The 14,657-nt window shown below is 40.8% G+C and overlaps 1 protein-coding gene across 2 annotated transcripts in view; it reads right to left on the reverse strand.

Annotated features, from left to right (window-relative positions):
• cdh11 (cadherin 11, type 2, OB-cadherin (osteoblast)) overlaps nucleotides 1-10,570 on the reverse strand; it is a 91,394-nt gene extending 80,824 nt beyond the window's left edge. For both annotated transcript variants that reach the window (XM_085182053.1, XM_085182052.1), the window contains exon 1: nucleotides 10,068-10,570. The gene's annotated coding sequence lies outside the window, so the exon portion shown is untranslated. The remainder of the gene's footprint in view (nucleotides 1-10,067) is intronic.
• Between the last annotated feature and the right edge of the window lie 4,087 nt (nucleotides 10,571-14,657).

Here is a 14,657-nt window from a genome sequence, read left to right on the forward strand (position 1 = left end):
CACATTGGACTAACGCTCACACATACATGGTGACCTTGTTTGTTCAAAGTGGCCACTAGAATCTAAACAATGTTGATGACATTTGCTTTCACGATATCACAATAAAAATAAACATGACTGTGACAAATGTGATGTCATTCCACATAAACACTGAAAACGCAATAGTAGATAATGGCCCCGAGGAACTGCTACTTCACTGCATTTAAAAATAACCTCGACTGGGTGTAGTGGTAATGACGACCACTGCCATTTTGCAAAATCATTTAAAAATACAAGGAATATTAAACATCTAATAACAAATGTTAAATATTTAGAGATGTAAATATTGGGTTAAATGTAAAAAAATCTCCAACATGTACAAACAATCTGTGATAGTGCATTATTCTACAGTGACACATTAATCCTACTTTATTGTCAGCACTGCTTTGGCTTATGTTAAAGTTAAGAGAAATTAAATTCGCTTAAATTCTCTTCGTGTTTTAAAGAACCCAGAGAACCTTGTTTTCATTATCCTCCTATGCAGTACTTTTCACACATGGGTTAGTGGAAGTGTGAAGAAAAAGTGTCAGTGACTGAATAGAAGAGGATCTGCCTCATATAGCTATGGCCTTCTATAGCGCAATAACAATTAGTCAGTCCTAGAAGTGGCAATACATTTTGCTCACCGCTTCTCTTTTCACTGAAAAGGTCAATGCAGTCACAGCACAACTAAACAGAAAGTATAAGAGAGAGCTAACGAAAGTCAGAGGATGAGGAATGTAAACTATTTAGATGAGGGGAGGCAGGTAAAAGACGAGAGGAATAAAAATGAAAACTTACAAAGAGAGATGACAGGGGAAAAAAAATGATGTTGCTCTATAAAACTGACCCATGGTCAGGGATTAAGGCATGGAGCGGGGAGGGAATATACTGAAGTCAAACCAGTCGAATGGAAAAAAGTGAAATTAATAGTGTCCAATGAAGAAGCTGCAGTCATATTCAATCATATTACACTATTATACGTGTCACGGTCAATGAAGCATGGCTAGGGAAAGGGAGAAGAAAAAGGAGAGAAAGTATAGCAAAGGGGTGGAAGACATTAAGAAAGAAGGAGAGGGACAGAAAAGAAATGAGTAAAAATGCAAAGAAGGAATGCAGGGTTGTAGCCAAAAGTAATGACACAGAGAAAGAACGGCAAATAAAACAAAATAATGCAGAAGCAAAACAGAAAGTGACAGAAGGAGGAAAATGAAGAGAGGTAATATGCTAAAGAGGTCAAGCTTGCAGTAATGCTGTCTTGTAGAAAAGAAAACTGGGTTTTTCTCTATAGGCTTAGTACAACAATATGTGTCAGCATCACATGTACACTGTTATCTCTTTTTTTCCACGTCTTTTTATGTGCGTGTCAGTGAGCCATCATCTGGTGTGACACCATCAAACCAAAGCTGGTAAAATGTAGATTTTACCTAGTTAATCTAATCTCGTGGATTCTTCTGTGGCACCGGTGTGAGTGATGTGCACAGAAAACAGACACACCTTCGCCTCTCAGATCGCAGTATCTCTGCAAGGACTCCGAAGAAATTCAGGGTTCTGCGAGATTGGCTCATTTAGTGAACTCACAAATTATGCAGCTAGGAAAAAAAGCATCATTCATGCATTCTAATATGGTGCATAATTTAGCAATCATGTTAAATTACACAGAAAGCTGCTATATGTTGTATATAAGTGAGAAAAAAACTCTATGTAATACATTTCTCCAAGCCGGGTTTATTTTTGGAAATTTTTCAGAGAGCACACTTGTGTTCATTTGAAGCACAGTGGGGATAAATACAGGTGGGGTGAGGGGGCTGAGGTATACTGAAGGGGACAGGAGGAGAATGAAATGTGGAGGACAGGAGAAGGGAGATAAGTAAAGAGGGAGAGGAAGGGGAGGAAGATGAGGACTGAGGAAAGAAGGAAGGAGAGGACAAGAGAGGATGAGACAGAACTGGATGAGAAGCTGTAGATAAGTCCCAGTGTGATCAAAGCATTACTTTGACATCAAATGCAGGCCTTGCCAGCATACTGACTGGTTAATGCTAGAAACACTTTGAAATATTAGAATATATGTGGCTAAGAAGCTTCTCCTCATATTTGTCCACTTCATAGGGATTTACATATTGAGATTAATGCGTTATAAAGTGATAAACATTTTAACCACCTTTGGTCAGATCTAATTGTCTTTTAGCTGTCCAACCGTTAATAGTTACGTGCATTCTGATTGTCTCCATCTAATGACTTTAATGTGCCTTAAAGACAGGTAAATCGTGGTTTAAAATCCCATTACTGAACACCCACATCATTCACATCACAATACAAGAAAAACAATTCCGTCATAAATGGCCCCATATGCCAGCAGACAGGACAAAGAGCCAATTTGTTGCATGAAAAACTGGTGTCCATTACCGTGTTTGTTTAAACTGTTTTAAAATAATTCAACCTTAAAAGCAATTTTACTGATAAATAAGCCAAATATGAAGGCATACAATGTGACATAAATAAAAAGATAAGAAATAAGTGAATGTATGCAACAGGATTATTACGCTACTTATGTTCCCAGAGCTTGTTTCGGCAAATAGGTGCCAGAGCCCTTCCTCTCTCGATGACATAAGACTGCAAACTTAACTACTTTTTTGTGTATTCCGCCTTCGAGCTACATCTTCGGAAAGCTTATTATGCCGAATATGAATTGTGTCATCCAGTTTCAGTTCTCACGATCAGATTTTCTTAAACAGTAGAAAAACAACAGAAATGCATGCAGGGAGGGACAAATGATGAATGTTCTTGGCCAGATGGAGGTCACAGTAACATGGTTTTTAGACTGCGGAGCTACTGAAATGCCACATTTTAGTTAAACTATTTATCAGTCTGATCTGCATGTCTCTTCAACACTCCCTCTAATGCAGAGTCCTCTATCTAACCCTGCTTATAATCAGATAAGCTATATGCAGCATTTGCTTTTCTGGCCGGCCACTGACACTTTGTGTGTTTGTGTGTACGTTCAGCTTCTGGTTTCAACACCACTCGCTGTGTCTTTGTCAGCACGTGTCCTGCAAAATAAATAAATTTCCACAATTTAAACCTGATTTGAACTGATTTGTCAGCCACTAATGTGCACAAAAGAATGCACATATCCTCACATATATAAAGTATGATGCAAACAGAAAAGCATGGACACACACACTGTACCTTGAAACCATAGCTAACTGTCCATAAAGTTCACCTTTACAAATGTGTTCCATCAGCAAAATTAACTCGCTACAATTAACATAACCGTGTTAATTATGGTAATCAACAGCACACCCACTGCAGGTACATGCTCAAACCTGTGCGCGCATGTGTGTGTTTGACAAGTTTAGTGGAGATAAATGATAGAGGGAGTGAGAAAATGATGGCAGGGACAAAGAAAGGAAGATGGGGAATGAGACTGATAGCTTGAGTTTGACAGATGATTTAAAATAAAATAAAGTATAAAAATCAATTAACTGTTTAAGTTATTTGTTAAACAAAAATACCTAAAAGTAATTAGAAGACACTGCTTTAGGCTATGGAAGTTTTTTCCATGACTTGTTGCATGTAGTTATGTAGTTATAAAACATAATCAGTTTGAGGGAAAAAGGTGGACAAGCCCACTATGAATGACTTTATGACAATACTTAATGGCTATCTTGCTGAGGATATTCTTAGACATAGATTTAATGCGTTTTCTTATATTAACATAAACATAAAGCCTAAAGTCTTCAATATCAAACATGCTTTTCAACAACTATCACAATGTGGTAACAACCCAAAAGGTCCTCTGCTTTCCAAAATGTCCTCATGCCAATGCTCTAAAACTCAAGCTGGTGCTCACTATGATAGCTGGACAAGTACAGACACACACACACACACACAGAGTTAATTATTATCCTGAATAATGAGAAGCAAATGACTCATTAAATCTCTCCTTGACCCGCACGCAGAAACTAGCCACTGTTCCTCACATTCTTTCTCTCTCACTGACTCTACAGTACCTCATACAAAACTTGTCAAACCAGACGCCTTTTCAGCTGTGAATTATTAATTGGCATTAAAGAAAGAGCCCAAATTTCTCTTTGACCCCAATCCCGAGTACTTTTGTGCCAGAGCGACCGCAAAATTTAAAGAAAATCTCCTGAAATTCATAATTGAGATGAACTTTGTTCTCGACCTTCATCCCTTATTTCCTTTCTTTCTCGCTCCCTCACTCTTTTTCAGTGTCTCTGCCTGTGACATGCTGTCTGCCAAAGCAGAAATATAGTTACATTTGACTGTTTAAAAAAATATCAAACGTGGTTTTCTTTTTCCTTAATGTGATTGGTGTCCATGAGACATCAGAGCACCTGACTGGACCCAAGGACTGTCACAGAAAACAAATTACACTTATTTTTCAGGCCCACTCTGTCACACTCGTGCATACACCTACATCTATACAATATATCTAAAGCATATATATATATATATATATATATACAAACATTTTTATAAGAATCAAATTTGCAATCAATTAGATTTCACGAATGAATATTCTGGATGAAAAGTTCAGGTGCCTATACACGTGCCCATACAAGGTGTTTGGATCAATATAAATCGCTGTCTCGAATAATCAATTTCCATTTCAATACAATCAATATCAGTGTCAACCCTGTATTCTGATCATCAATGGTAAAATCGATGAAATCACTCATTAATCCTGAATTAACATTGATCCAGACTCCACTGTTTTTGCAATTAAACTGCAGCCTCATCGCCTAGCAGTAAATCCACGCAGCATTTTCTGCCAGTGCTCAGCTCTTTTATGCAGGAGTGAGAAGGTCGACCATGCCGAGGATCGCCATTCAGCTAACAAAGCTTTAATACTGGAAACCGACACAGCTGCAGCTGCAGCATGTGGTTTTAGGTGCGCAGGATGCGAGGGCAATTAAAAGCGAACACCTAATTGATGCTGTAGTCTCTCTGTGCTGCCACATGTTTTTGTTTATTTGCTCTAACTGGTGTCCTTGTTGCTTTGTGGTATTACTTGTGGTGCAGTTTCCCATCTCTGAGTACTTGCATACATCCCATCCAGCTTTAGTCTGCGCTGCCTAAATTACTTCAATGTGACTTTGCTTATCAAATAATGAGAGCATGGGACACATTCATGAATCACGCTGCTTGTTAGTTTGTTTCGGTCAACAAAATTGAAAAAAATTTCCAATTTAGTGATTTTTCACTTGATATTTAAGTTATTGGACTTCTTTTCCTTTTTAGGGATACAGAGAACGGAATCAAAACACAGTATGCACTACGTTGAAGGAAGGGAAACGGGCCAAAAAGTAAAGAGTAGTCAGACTAAAGTGCATGAACTGGAACGGGTGCACTGTAATTTAAAGGCGCTGGCATGTAGACCAATTGAGGAATAATTGAAACCACATGAGCTCAAGAAAGAAAGAAAAACATACAAACGCCATGCTTAAGGCCAAAGAAACTAAACCCAGTATGTTATGCTGCATGGGAACTATGTCAACACTACTAAGCCACCTGTGTTGTCTCACTCTTCCCCACGTGCACCAATACCCAGGAAATCATCAAATGCAGACAAATTAACGTGCTCCCCCCCTCTAGAGAACAAGTATGGGGATTAGAGGTCAAAGACACTAATTACTGACTCTGCCATTTAGTCCGGTTGAGATGAAAGATTAGAGTTATAATCCCATTCCACTGCCATAGGAAATTATATATCAGCCTAACATCTATCTGGCCTCACATTCTGCTGTTTTAAATAGATGAAGATCGATTTAAGGGAAAGAGAGAAAAAAAAGCTGACGTTTAACCAGTTGTGTGTGCTGACTCTGCTTTCTATTGAGCCCATGGAGCAAGAGGCTGGAAGAAAACAAAATCCAGAAGCAGAAGGCAGAACTCAATTCTCCACCAATGTTCCCCTGCCCCGTTCTCACTGGGAGGTAACGTGAATGTGAAGGTAAGAGAAACCAGTCACAGTGGACAGGCTTATCCAGACAGACAAGATTGGCGCGTGTGTGCGCGTGCGGGTCTGTCTGTTAGGGGCGTTCATATTGAATCCCGTATCCCTGGGGAGCCTAACTACCTCTCCATCTCTCTGACTGGCCCCTTGAGAGAGACAGACAGAGCAGGAGAAAGGAGAGAGATTGGAAAAAGAATTAGAAATAAAGAGCAGAAAGAAGGAAAAGGAGCAGTGGAGCCAATACTGCAGCAAAGCCCAATAGCTCCCTCTGTCGTCACCTAGAAATGGTCCAGTAGCCCTTCCATTCATTTCCCCCTTTACTGTCTTCTTTTTGAGTCCTGTTTCTTTATCTGCAGGATCACAACTTTATTCTATCTTTTAAGCCTCTCTTTCATTATTTAAAAAAAACTACTTTACGATCACATAACTTACGAGGATGAGCAGTCGGTGCCTAATTAAAAATAAATATAATGATTACAGTGTAATAAATTAATCCCTCTATTTTGTTTCCTCCCTAGGGTGCTACATCAGCACTGCTTGCGGGCAGATGCCTTTAAACTCAATCCAGAAAGCAAGGTTGTTTTCTTTTCATTCTCTTTTTAAGATTCTGTCTTACTCATTTCATTAATGTGGAAAGATCAACATAATTAGTCCCATCAAATCTTTAAAAATCACTCAAAGCTGATCAAAATTAATACTTATAAGTAAAAAGCAAATTTTAGATTGTCTGATTTTTCTGCATTTTCCATTAATTTAAAGAACATTTTCAAATGCTGTTTCTTTTTCCTTCTTTTGTGAAACTCTGAAGAACGTCAAATAACATCAACAGCTACACACTTGGACTGAGTCTATAGATACATAATAGGTAAACATAGTGTCTAAGATAAGTCGTGAGAAAGTTCCCACAGATTGAATTCTGAGTTAGAGAGTTTGAACTTAACCTAAATATCTTCTGGCCTTCTCATGTCCTCTCACACATTCCAGAAGAAATGCTAAAGCTCGTTAAGCTTAATTCTATCTTTACTAACTATAACTAGCACAGCTATGATGCACAGCATTTCCAGTGCCAGGTTCTGAAACCACTTCAGTAAAAAACCAACAAATCTGACGACATTTCTGTGTCAGTTTCTGTGCAATTTCTTGGCTGAACATCAGGGAAAAAATCTGATACCTCTCCCACCCCGCTTTCATCTGTCATCCAAGCCAGGTTTCTGTATGCTGCTCACCCTAAATAGCACAAAGATGTACTGGTACAAGGGAATTATATGTGTCTGCCCTGCTTTTAAGGTATACAATCACTTCTGCAGACATAAAACCACATTTTTGCGGGAACTGTTCATTCCTGCAATGGCTAAGTGAAGGCAGGCAGTTTCTACTCGCAGGTCTCATTTCAGCTCATACGGCAGTGACTCTCAAAAAGGAACGAGACTGACTACTCTACTGATAGACGTCACGCTGCCCTCCTCTCTTGTCCACCACCTCCTCCTTTTCTTCACATCCTGATAGGAGTCGTGCTCTTTTCTGCTCAGCTGCTGCTCCTCCGACCGTCTGCCCCGTTGTTTCTCTCTGCCCTGCACCTCATCTCCTCTGCAGACCACATCCCCTGTTTTCCTTTCCTGCACCTCTTTTTTTGCCTCTTGATCTTTTCCTCTCTTTTACTCTGCCCACGCTGTATTATTGTTTGAGTGAAATATTGGGAGCTTGAAGAATTAATTGGTGAATTAAGAAAACATCCAAAAGCACAAGTTGAGTGATACTGTTGTGCTACTTACAAAAACCCTTTGTGGAGCCAGAGAGCGACAGCTGTGATGTTGAGCTCTGTCATTAAGTGAACATAAGAAGCAGCAATTCAAAACTACAAAATTAGGGACCTTCTTTGTGTGTAATGTGTCTTTTAAGTGGCCAGTGAGCCACAGTGTCTCAGAACTAAATATAAAAAAGGGGAATTCTGCTGTTCTTCGCTGCAGTGACTGGTCTGTGGGCTAATTGGCAAACAATAAATAAACAGGGAAACGCTCTCTGAAAAGTAACCACATAATAAGGAAGTGTGGGGGGAACCACAACTGCACAGTTACAACACTTGTAAGAAGGGAATTAAAAAAATGAAAAAAATGCCTGTCAAAAATATAACACAATAAGTTCCAAACCCTTTCCCCCCCTTATTTACTAAACTGCAGTTAGAGCATCTAATGGATCCATTTCTCTGCATCTTTCCTGCTCCATTGTAGACTGCAGACTTTTTTCAAGGCAACACAAGAAAACATCTCTGCAAACCAGCCAAGCCTGGCTGCTAGGAACCCCCTGTCGAATAAATACAACAGCAGCAAATGATTTTCTCAATGGCTCCCACAAGACTGAAGCCCACAGACAGAGTCGGGGAGATTGCAGTGTAGAGAAATGAAGAGAGAGGAAGAGGAGGGCGAGAGAACGGTGAGTTGGAGGGGGTTGAAATGCAAAGGGGAGAGCAAAGGTACGGGAGAGAGGGGAGACATTTTATACAGCAACAGTGTGGGAGACAGAAGGGGGAGAGGGAGAGAGAGATTATTGCCTGCTTGAGAGCAGCAATCTTGAGTTGTGCCATGAATACCAAAGATACAGCCCTGGAGTTAACGCCCCCCCCCCCCCCCACCCACCCCACACACACACACACACCTCTCTCGCTCTCTTTACTCCCCCATTGAAAACGCAGCGGAATTGCAGATGCCCAAAACTACACACCGATATCTCTCTTACTCTCTACTGAAAGCGGCTGAGCAGCAGCCCAGTTCCAAATCCATCTGTAATTATTCATATCAGACCAGCATGCGCACAGACCCAACCGGTACGGACAAATCTACTCTACTGAGCAGATTTCACTGGGTGTCTATGCAACAATTTACAAAACGATCTAATGTGGCCCTACAGGGATGCTAAGCCAAATGCACGGACCTAATTGAGTGCAGAACGAGCCTGAATGAGCCTATGGGCAAGTGATCTGTATGCATTTTTTATGCAGTTTCACCAGCGCTGGCGCACACCAAAAGGGCAAGAACGCCGCTCCGCTTCAAGTATTCAAACGGACTGAATACTAAGCTGCGTGGAGTCTTCAGGGATTCACATTTCAAAATCACAAAATCAATTAGCTCCCAAATCAGTAATGACCCCGCAAAAAACAGAAAACGAGAAAGAATGAAAGAAGGGGAAATGGCGAAAAAGGGGAAAATATTGGGGATTGAGAATTTTAAATATGCTGTTTTGATTTTACAGGAGGAGGATAAGTTGGGGAAAACGCTTTCTGGAAGAAACAGGAAGAAATATGTTAAATAAATGCAGATTAACTGTAACACTAACAAATATTTCTTTCCTGGAGTAGGCTAAAGGGACGTAGTGAATTCATCTGTTTACCGAATTATATGACCGCAACCCCCCCTCACACATCCAGACTCTGTTGATGGTGATCCAAGGAAAAGTTCTGCGTCGCAGTTACGCGGAGCCGCCGGGAGACACGGAGACAGCGAAAGGGAGCTTACTCCTAGATTAGCTACTATAGGCTACGTGGGCAGACTCACAAATACGCAAACGCAGTTGGATGCACTCGCAGACCAAATAAGTGAAAATATGCAGAAACACTGCAAGAGAAACTTTAGTGAATCCACGCTCTGTTATGCGAAAACCACACAGATCCAACCGTCATCCAGTGGACCGGAGGAACGAATAAAGTCTGCACTGTTACTGGCAGCAGCACAACAAATAAAACCAAGTGCTGTCTTTAATGCGCAAAGGATCTTTGGGTTTTGTGAGATTTTGCATAGTTAATCAAACACAATCAAGTCCGATATCATCTCCGAGTAATCTTCCTATAATGTATAAGAAGTGTTTGTGCGACAGCTTGGTTTAGTCAAGAGTCTAACCAGAATCTCCCCAGCATCCCGGGAACCTAAACCTTTAACTTCGCTGGCTCTCGTGTGTTTTGCGCTCAGGAAAGCCTCTGCAGAAGAGATGCGCGGATAGTGAGAAGAGAGACATACGATGGAACTGTGTTGATGTAACTACGGCAAAAATCCCAGTCCTTAAACTCCAGTGGTCTTACCTTGGAAGTGAGACTCCGTGCGCAGCTCGTTCACCCAAGTGTCCTCAATACATACAAGCCAGTAGAGATCGGCCACTTGACTTAAGTAGTATTGCTTCTTTTACCAGATGTCCAACACATCCACTGATTAAAAGCCCAGTTTTTCTATGTTTACGTGCGCTTGGAGATGAGAGGGTAGAAATTAAAGCTGAGCCAAGTGGGTTTCCCGCTGGAGCTCAGTGGCAAAAAATAAAAAAAATAAAAAATAAAAACCAGTCAAGCGAATTTAAAGATAAACTGAAAAGAGAGGACAAAAATGAAAGAGCAGTCATGCGTCTTGATGAGGTCCGAGACTGAAGTGATGGAGAGGAGTGGAGGGGATGGTGAGGAGGTGGGTGTTGGAAGAGAAAGAGAGAGGAAATCACCGTAGCATCCCTCCCTCCTTCGGGTAACAAATCCGGTACCGTCAGCGCCGTTTATCCGTCCTCCCTCCTGGAGCATCGGAAGCGATGTGAGGGAAACTGAACGGCGCGCAGCAGCAGCAGCGAGAGAAGAGAGAGAGGGAGGGAGAGAGAGAGGTGTCGCTGCCGTTGGAGGGCGTAGGAAACTGGTAAGCCTCTCTCTCCTCATACTTTCTCCTGTATCGGTAGTAATTTTGTTATTCGTCTGAATTAAATAAGTGGCACCTCAAATGACAAACTCAAGTGGGGCAAACCTCTCAATACGCATTAACTTTTTCAGATTTTATTACAGTAGAAATATAATTTGTTTAGTTATTTTTGACCGTGGTTGCAAAAAGCATTTGCGCTGAGAAGGATACGTTGTTTAATGAGGTTTAGGCCACATTATAGCTTTATCTGTATTGTAACACTGTACATCCTTCCCACATCAAAATCCACCCTGAGAGGTTACAGCAGAAGAAGCCCTGCAGGAGGGTAACTGAATGCAACAGTTGCTATTTCCTCATTGGCTAAGAGGAGCTTCCAACCGCTACCAGCAGAGATTTAGAATCGCACAGAGAGCCAATGAAAGGAGAGGAGGGCAGGCCTGCTATACGCAGAGAGTGTCGCCTACAAAAGTCCAGTGTAAACGATATAATTGGCCATGAAAAAAAAAGCTGAAAAAACCCACATCTGGAAAACTAAATTATGAATGGTTTGAAGGAGTATTTCGTAAAGCAACGCTCGACTTGTAAACATCTGCTATTATGGATCACTTAGTCTCAGCTAAAAATAGATACTGTGTGGATCAATTACACTAACCCAATGATTGTTACTTTTGATATTAATGTTTTGATATTTTAAAACATTCAAAGTCTGCTTAAATGAAGCGATTTCACACAAGATAGACACACACAAGAACCTTTAAAACAATCATTTAAAGCCTTTAAACCAATACATTTCCAATAGTTTTATCTTTCTCAGAAGATTCATTTTACTTGAATCCCATCATGACTTTTCAGCCTACTCAAGTTGTTTATTTGGCCAGTCCTAACAAAATCTTAACCACTTTCACAAGTGATGACACATAAGTGCCACATCGAGCCATTCATAAATGCCTGTATCAGCTGCCAGTTGCTCACCCCATCTGTAAATTTCTGTATGTATTTTGGATGCTAATGGCAGGGGTAAAAAAAGGCTCACAAGCATGGCTCACTTGCAGGGGTTCTCATTCAGTGAGGAGTAGATGATAATGCATATTTTCATTATAGCATTCAGCGGGCCTTTATTACTTTGGATGCAAAATGACATAATTAGATTAAGATAAAGGGCAGGTTGTCAAATGTAATTACAGGGTATTTCTGGCCATAATGAGTGAAAATGTAAACAACTGCAGCCTTTTGCGCACAATTTTTCATTTCATAGAGTCTGGTGCTCTGACATATTACAGTTCGTTTCAATAAAAAAAGTCAGCCTTTGAATGTATTTGAAATTCTTAATGCACACTGACTTCTGGTTCAAAACCCACTCTTTTCCATGCCAACAGCCTGCAAGGGACAGCGAGGTGATGCTACAAAAGAAATGGACTTTTCTCTCTTCTTCAAAGACAGAGAAGTTTCATGTTTTTCGGGGAGTTATATGCACACTCACCTTTCTCACTGCTGCTGAGTGAGGATAAAATGGTTTTGGAAATTTTCAGCACAGCAAACATTGAGGCCATAATTCGTTGGTTTTACATTTGTAAATTTTGATATATATTTTTTTCAAGGTAAAGCTTGTAGCTGGATTTTTCTTCATATAAGATACTGTTTCAAATAAAATAAAAATATACAAACCCTTTGTTTGTTTAAAATTAAACATAAAACATGGAATCAAACCATGCTTACAGTTCATCTTAATCCTTCCATATATTTTTCTTTCTATTTTTAACTTAGCAGCTCGATGTAGAGAAGGATTTGTAAACCAACCGTAACTCAAGGGTTATCTGCTTTCCTGTATGGTTACTCTGAAGGTTCCCCACGGCTGTGAAAATCTCATGTTAAAAAAAGGCAGTTTGTTTGATGTAAGCTTGGTAGTTCATGAGTCTGTAGATGGAGAAGGTTAGTGAGCTAAAGACAGAAATATCAGGCTATTTTCTGTCTTGTGGCATATCTGATACTGTAGCAGCTGATGATTGGAAGTGTGTCGCCAATCAGTCTTCCATGCTAAGCCCCCTTTCTATTAGTACCTACTCGGATCGACTCACCATGGTTCATCACAGTTTTCAGGGTTTTCCATTGGGTCATAGTACCTGTTACCAGGTAGTAAAATAGTACCTGCTTGGCCAAGGTTCCAAAGCCCCGTTTCTATTAGTACCTACTCGGATCGACTCTCCAGGGACTAACATGGCTCAGCTCGGATCAACTGGTTTTCCATTACAACCCAGTAGTACCTTGTTTGCATGCTTGTCGTCTGCGTGTTCCGCGATGGAATTAATATGGAAGACAATTGCTACAACAAAGGTGGATGTCGAAGCAAATGTATACCTGCTGCTCGGTCTGTGTTTTTTTTGTCAGACTCAGGGGAGCACAGCGTTGTTTTTTGTAGCCATTTCCCTCATTACCGAGTTTCAAAAATGGCGTTTTGATTTTCAAGACAGTCTCATGACTCATCGAGTGACGCTACTGATCAGCCAATCGGTCTCATGCAGTCTGGCAACGTCACATTTTAGTACCTGCTCGGATCGCTTGGAAACCAAAGTACTAGGTACTATGACCTAATGGAAAATCCTGAAAACCATGCCAAATGAAATGGGGAACAAGTGATCCAAGTAGGTTCTAAAATGTGACACCGTCAGACTGCATGCCACTGATTGGCTGGTCAGTGGCGTCATGAGAGCATCTCATTCAAGAAAATCAAAACCACCATTTTTGAATTCCGGCAACGAGGAAAGTGTCTACAAAAGATAACATCGTGTTCCCCGAGGCAGACAAAAAGCCACAGACCGAGCAGCAGGTGTATCATCACCTCAACATCCACCTTTGTTGTAGGGTTTGTGTTGCATACGAATGATGTTATGGCACGCTTTGTCATTTTGCTATAACGATTGACCACATACATTAGGTGGTACTCGACCTTAATGGAAAACCAGTTTATCCAAGTCGAGTTGTGGTGAGCCGTGGGCAGTCGAGCTGAGAAGGTACCAATGGAAAAGGGGCTTAACCTAGAAGAGTGGTTGGTGACCTACCGGCAACCATCAGTTGCTACAATTGCTGCTACAGAAACAGCTGGTGATCAAAATGGATCGCTAAAGCCTCACTCGGGCAGGCCCAAAGACCAACGACGGTAAGTAAAAAGACAGTGAAAATAAGACTAAACACACAGTTGAATAAAGAGAAACCAAGTGCAACATATATAGGCTGAAGCTGGGCGCAAGCCATTATCCTGGCCGAAAAACCCGGGACCTTTGCCACCTGTCAGTTATGCCAGCACCACTCCTCCAGTCTAGCTATGTGAACTTTGTAGGTTTCTAAAGCAGGGCAATTATCTCTCAGCAGCCAATATGTCTGTGACTGGTCTGTCCAGGCACAAATGCCAATGGACAACTTGCTCACAGCAGAGAGATGCAGGTGACATCTGCTGAGACTTCATCATCCTATGCCCTGAGATAAGATCATATTAGAAATTTACAGTGAGGTGCTTTTTGCTGAAGAAAATGATAGAAGATGTTAGGTAAGTGACCTCCAGTGACCACATGAAAAAGTCATGTGTGATGAGGAGGAGCTTGTCACTCTGGAAACAGAAAACAAACGTTGTAACATACGCTTAACTATGTAAAACGGTACATTTTAACTAACACATTCTCATCCTGGTGTGTCAAATACTGCCGTTCTGTCAGAAGCCGTTACCGTCACAATAATGAAAACACATTTTCTTTTGAAATCTGAGCTTTTATGCCCTGACTGCAGCAATATTGGATGCTCTGTTTTTTAAAGTGTGCAATATGGATGTAGTGGGGTTAGAAGAAGTCAGAATTTTGTCTTGACAAAGTGAGTGACAGTTGGGAAAGTCTCCAGCCCCTGCTGCAAACCTGAACTGGAATAATGGGGAAGAAATTGACAGATAGAACATGTTTTCCTTATCCTCTACTAAATAGTTTTGTGGGTTGCTGTTGATCAAGCTTTAAAGTAAT

This window comes from Neolamprologus multifasciatus, chromosome 13, assembly GCF_963576455.1.
Source record: "Neolamprologus multifasciatus chromosome 13, fNeoMul1.2, whole genome shotgun sequence".
Taxonomy (NCBI): domain Eukaryota; kingdom Metazoa; phylum Chordata; class Actinopteri; order Cichliformes; family Cichlidae; genus Neolamprologus; species Neolamprologus multifasciatus.